The following is a 6,000-nucleotide window of genomic DNA, read 5'->3' on the forward strand; positions in this document are numbered from 1 at the left end:
AGTACAGTTGTACTGCCATTAAAGTCCATAGGTACTGCTGCATAAGTCCAGTAATACTACCATTAAAGTCCAGTGTTACTGCTGCATAAGACCAGTCCAGTGGTACTGCCATTAAAGTCGCTTGGTACTGCTGCATAAGTGCAGTCTAATGGCAATGCTGTTAAAGTCCATTGGTACTGCAGCATAAGTCCAGTAATACTGCCATTAAAATCCATTGGTACTGTACTAGAGATGTGCACCGGGCACTTTTCGTGTTTCGTGAAATGCGTTTTGGGTCTTTATCTCAGGCAGTGTTTTGGATCTGGATCTGTTTCAAAACACCACCATTATCGTATTTCCTGTTTTGTGTTTCATGTTTTGGGTTCTGATTTTTTTTTTTAAAGCATAAAAACTGCTAAAATCATAGAACTTTGTTTTTTTTTGCTCCTACACTATTATTAACCTCATTATCATTCATTTCCAATCTATTCTGAACAACTCACAATATTGTTTTTAGGGCAAAAGGTAGCACCGAGGTAGCTGGATAACTATGCTAAGCCCCACAAATGTGTGTGGCACAAACACGTGGCTCATCTAGGAGTGGCACTGCAGAAGCAGACAGGATGGCAGTTTTAAAAAATAGGCCCCATAAAGCATATAATGGTCAAAAAAAGAGGCGCAAGATGGAAATGTCCTTGGGGCCTCCCACCCACCATTATGTTTCGTAAATAGGACATGCACACTTTAACAAACCAATCATTTCAGCAACAGGGTTTGCCACACGACTATGGCTGAAATGATTGGTTTGTTTGGGACCCACAAAAAAAATAAGCAAGTCATCTATCCCTGTACAAACTGGCTCTATAGAGGCAAGACATCATCCTCATCCTCATTCAATTCATTTTGAAGAACATCATCTTCTCCACATTTTGCGGAAGCAACCTTCTACACAGCTCACTGACCAGGTTCCCCGCTGCACTAAAAACGCTTTCAGAGTACACACTGGAGGGGGGCAATTCAGGTAAAATAGGGTGAGATTTAATAGGATGAGAGATTCAGAAAGTGAGAGATTTGGGAAGAAATCTCCTGTTTTTTTTAAAGCGGCAATCATTTACACTGCAACATTAGTTTGACTTTGCAGTGTAAATGACTGCCGCTTTAAAAAAAACAGGAGATTTCTTCCCAAATCTCTCACTTTTTGAATCTCTCATCCTATTAAATCTCACCCATAGAGTCAGTTTGTACAGTGGCCTACAAACTGCCTTTTGTTTCTGCCAGTACAGTTATGGACTTTCTGAAATGTCTACTTGGATGATTGTTGTAATTGTCCATTGCTTTTAGCTTTTAGATCATGTCCATCATATTTAAAAATATCCTTGTAAAGTTCAGTAACACTGTCCAGAAATTGTGCAAAATCAATAATCTTTTGTTGATTGTCCAAATAACCACCATTTCAATATATATAGATATAGGTGGTATCCATATGATTTTTACTTGAGAATCGATAAATGGAATATATTTCCTTATATCCGGAATAAAGTTTCTTTTAAAATGTAGAATTACCCTGTGAAAAGAATCCTTTCAACTCATCATGGGTTATTGTATAAAACTTTGGTACGTATTTATTTTATTCCCCAAATAGTAAAACCTTCAAACTTTATTGGTAATCATTTCAAAACACATTTCCCCCAATATGGTAAATATTGTTTTAGCATAAAGAAAAAAAACTCAAACTCTAGGACTGTGGTGTAAACCATTATTCCTAACTTATAAATTTGAATTCTGGAACAATTTATGTTGAGCCTTCATATGTAGTGTAAACTCAAATACTTTATCATTTCAATCTAGGGTGCATGTGATAAACTTAAAGGGCGGTATTCAATGAGGCTGATTCGCCATGTTTTTATGGTGATTTTGTGCTGTAAGGCGAATTTTTGACTAAAACGGTGAATCACCCTATTCAATGACCAGATGGCGAATACATTTCAAGGTTTTTTTTTGCCATGATTCACCGAGTAGCAATCGCTATCTTTTTATGGTGAAGAGGAATGTGAACTTTTAAAATAAAGTGTTTTGTTTTTTACATTTGGTGTAAAAAAATCAGGAATTTTATTCTGAGGAGGGGCATGCTATTTTTATTCATGTGCTGTAAGCACATGAATATATATTTAATTAAATTTTTTGTTTTTTCTTTTTTTACACAGACCAGCCAGCAGGGGGCTGGAGCCGAGCCGCTCATTAGATATTCATATATTCACTGCACCCGATCATTACATATGCATGATCGGGTGTAGTGAATATACCCGGTCCCCTGCTGGCACCCCCGGGGGGCAGCCTGTGCTGCCTGGCTCCCGGGGAGCCCACCTCTCCCCCACAAACGTTCTGGGGCAGGCAGGGATACTTTCATCTCCCTGCCTGCCCCCGTCCTCGGGCTCCCTGCGGCATCGCCGCATGAGTTAAAATTCGCCAGTCAGGGGCAGTGAGCCCCTGACTCGTTGAATACTGGAGCCGGCGAGGCTCCGGAACGCAGCGAGCAGTGGCGAATGTGCAGCGAATCCTAAACAGGATTCGCTGCACGTCGTCAGTATTCTCATTGAATACTGCCCAAAATGTTGAAAGTTAGTTGCACATTGTTCAGCGCATCGCGGAACATATGTCTTATGCATTGTGACAATTTTTGTCGCAATATCCTACATCTGCTTTTATCTTGTATCTTGTATGGCTCTTCCTGGTACTGACAGTGTGTACAGTCTGTTTACCTAAATCTGGTTTCATCTCATTTATGATTTTACTGAAACAAAATAGTGATATCTTATATCAATCACTAATTTTCTAAAGTAACGATTTAGTTATTTCATTATATAAAACATATGGTGACATTGACATGTTATTACGGGATGCAGTCAAAATCCCGACGGTCAAAATCCTGACAGGGTCAAAATACAGACAAGGACAAAATACCGACATGGACAAAATACCGACATTTAAAATTCCGACAGGGTCAAAATCCCAACATTTAAAATCCTGACAGGGTCAAAACCCCTACATATAGAATGTACAAGTGAAACAGTCTACATGGCTTTCGGTCGACAGGTGCGATGTCGACATGGGTTTTTTCACTGTTTTTTGAACCAACATATGCCGACAGGCGGTATTTAATGCCCTACCATCCACTACGGCGTGGTGGGAGAATAAAATAGTGTGCCGAGCGCAGCGAGGCACCGTGCCCGAAGCATTGCGAGCGATGCGAGGTGCTGCGGTTTACTTGCAACCGTGTCCATGTCGACTGTGTCTACATTCGGGTAAAAAAACAGTGAAATAACCCATGTCGAAAAGGACAAAGAATGATACTTGGCGATGCTGATTGGCACAAATAAATAATGTCTGCTGAGTGAATAAGTTTGCAGACACACTTCTTAAATTTGTATCAATTTTTATAAAGATATAAAAAGGGGAAAAACAATTAGACAGTCACATACACATATAAGTAACAATTGTTATCAACACATTAAGATACAATTAAAAATGTAGTAGCAATCCTGAATGAGAGGTCTCCAGTGATATGCAGAATATTATGGGTTCTGCTGATGTATAAAGTGGACAGTTCGTGTTAATACACGGTTTTTAAAGGTAGGTAAATAGTAGCCACTATAATTGAATACAAGCCAATCCTTTTAGCGTGTAATGGACATGCAAGTGATTTATATGGGCAATAGGGGACCAAGCACGCATAGGTTATCTGGAGGACGTTTCTTAGGGAGTAAAAAACAGTTTGTGTTTGTTGGTAATATGCTCACCTAATAGGTGTATTGTCCAATCCTCACGGAGCGCCGGTTAATAGGCAGCCAGAGCGGCTTATGATGTTGGAAAGCCGGTACTTGATTATAGCTGCACCGGTTATGGAAGTTAGCCCGTGATGGTAACACAAGTTTTGCTCGGTGTCCGTGCTGGCGGGAGTAGTACGCCGGCAGCACTTCCAATGCAGGAGATGGGTGTAGATTGGTTATGCACGGTGTCCGCGCTGAACGGTCTTGTATGCCGACGGCGCTTCCAGTGCAGGAGACAATGTAGGTAAGCGGTACGTGGTGTCCGTGCTGAGGGGCCTGGTGAGCCGGCAGCACTTCCACGGCGGGTAACAGTTGATAGCGTCTAGCGTGGTCCAACTTTGGCAAACAAACAGGAGACCTCACACTGAGCTTTTGCTGACGTCAACGCGTTTCGTAACCACTCGTGTGCTGGAAACTTTTTCAAGACAGATTCCATGTCGACCTCGCACCTGTCGACCGAAAGGCATGTAGACTGTTTCACCTGTACATTCTATATGTCGGGATTTTGACCCTGTTGGGATTTTAAGTGTCGGGATTTTGACCCTGTCAGGATTTTAAATGTTGGGATTTTAACCCTGTTGGGATTTTAAATGTCGGTATTTTGTCCATGTCGGTATTTTGATCCATTCGGGATTTTGACCCTGTCGGGATTTTGACCGTTGGGATTTCATACCAAATCCGTTATTACTCATCAATGGTGTGTTAATGCATACTCAACAATCTGTTGCATTTGTTACCTGTCCCAACAGAATGATATTGTTGACTTAGAAATTCTATTGAATAATATACCATGTTATCCATACATCAGAGTATATCTTTTTCTCCTCTCACCAATTCATCTTTCAAAGGGTATTGTACCCTATTCTTTATAAACGTTATTAAATGTTCGTGTTGACCTGCTAAGAAGGGACAAAGGAATTGGACTTAGTGAAATAACCCCTATCAATGCTACTGGACAGGAACTCAGACCAATAGCCTCGACTAGGCCTCTCTCCAAGGTAGATAAATATAAATGCTGCAAGGATGTCCATGATTACTCCACTCAATTGACTTGAATATTTTCCTTAACATTGTCCCGTAAGTATACAGTCAGTTATTAGTGATGCTTTCCATCTTGATTGAAGAACTCTCATTAATATCAAATCAGTCTCTGTGTATGCACACAACATAGTCTCTGGTGATTTTTAAACTTGAATCTCTCACCGTTTTTCCCATGCGACCTGCGACTCCAGGTTGATGTCCTTCTCAATAACTTTTATAGCCGTATCTGTTGTCAGCAATACTTGTCAAGGACAGTCCCATCAATCTGCAAGGGAACCTGAATGCAAGAAACTTCTCACCATAACCTGGTCTCCAGCCTGTGTATCGTGCTCTGGACCAAATTAAGAAGTAGAATGGATCTCCTGCTGACTCGTCGAAGATCTTGTAACTGCTTAGATAGGTGGATAACATATTGAACAGTCAAATCATGTTGCAATGACAAAGTCAGTATTTAGATTAGTACCGTATCTGGTCTGCCATCCGAATTTATGTGGAGAGAGGTTAAGTGGAAGCCGAGGTGTGATATGAATACTATGAAGCACTAGTGCAGTGCTTCCGGTCATGCCATTCCTTTCTCCATTGTAAGACACCTTCCTAACCACCCTTGGATAATATGATATCTTTATATTGATTCTATTCCCATCCTTACACACATTCTTTGAAAAACTTTTCCTATAGTTCCTTGGTAATTTTCTATGACACTTGCTAAACCATATCTACATAACAATTCTTGTAAAATCTTTTTTTCTGGCAGTAAACTGCTCAGTTTCAGACACTTTAGGTCACGCCTCTAACATATAAACACTTTCATATACGTACATAAACCTTCTTTTCTGTACTGAATAAAATCAATAAAATTGATCTGCAACCTCTACAAATGGGACAAATATTTTAACTTACTTTAATTTATTAAGTACCATTGTCTCTTAGGGGCTTATTCTGATCGGTGCGGATATTCCCGAATTCTTTCGGTGCGGGCCGCACGCATCGCTGTGCGGCAGCGTGCGGCCATCGTCCGTAGAAACGCCCACGTGTCCTCCGCATTCGGACGGACTCATTCTGTAAGAACAGGGCGTGTGTACGGACGACATATAAACCATGCGTGTGCGGGGGAAACACTCCGATTCTGCATGGTCTGACCGCGTATGCACGG

Source organism: Crinia signifera, chromosome 1 (genome assembly GCF_055691185.1).
Source record: "Crinia signifera chromosome 1, ASM5569118v1, whole genome shotgun sequence".
Classification (NCBI taxonomy): Eukaryota; Metazoa; Chordata; class Amphibia; order Anura; family Myobatrachidae; genus Crinia; species Crinia signifera.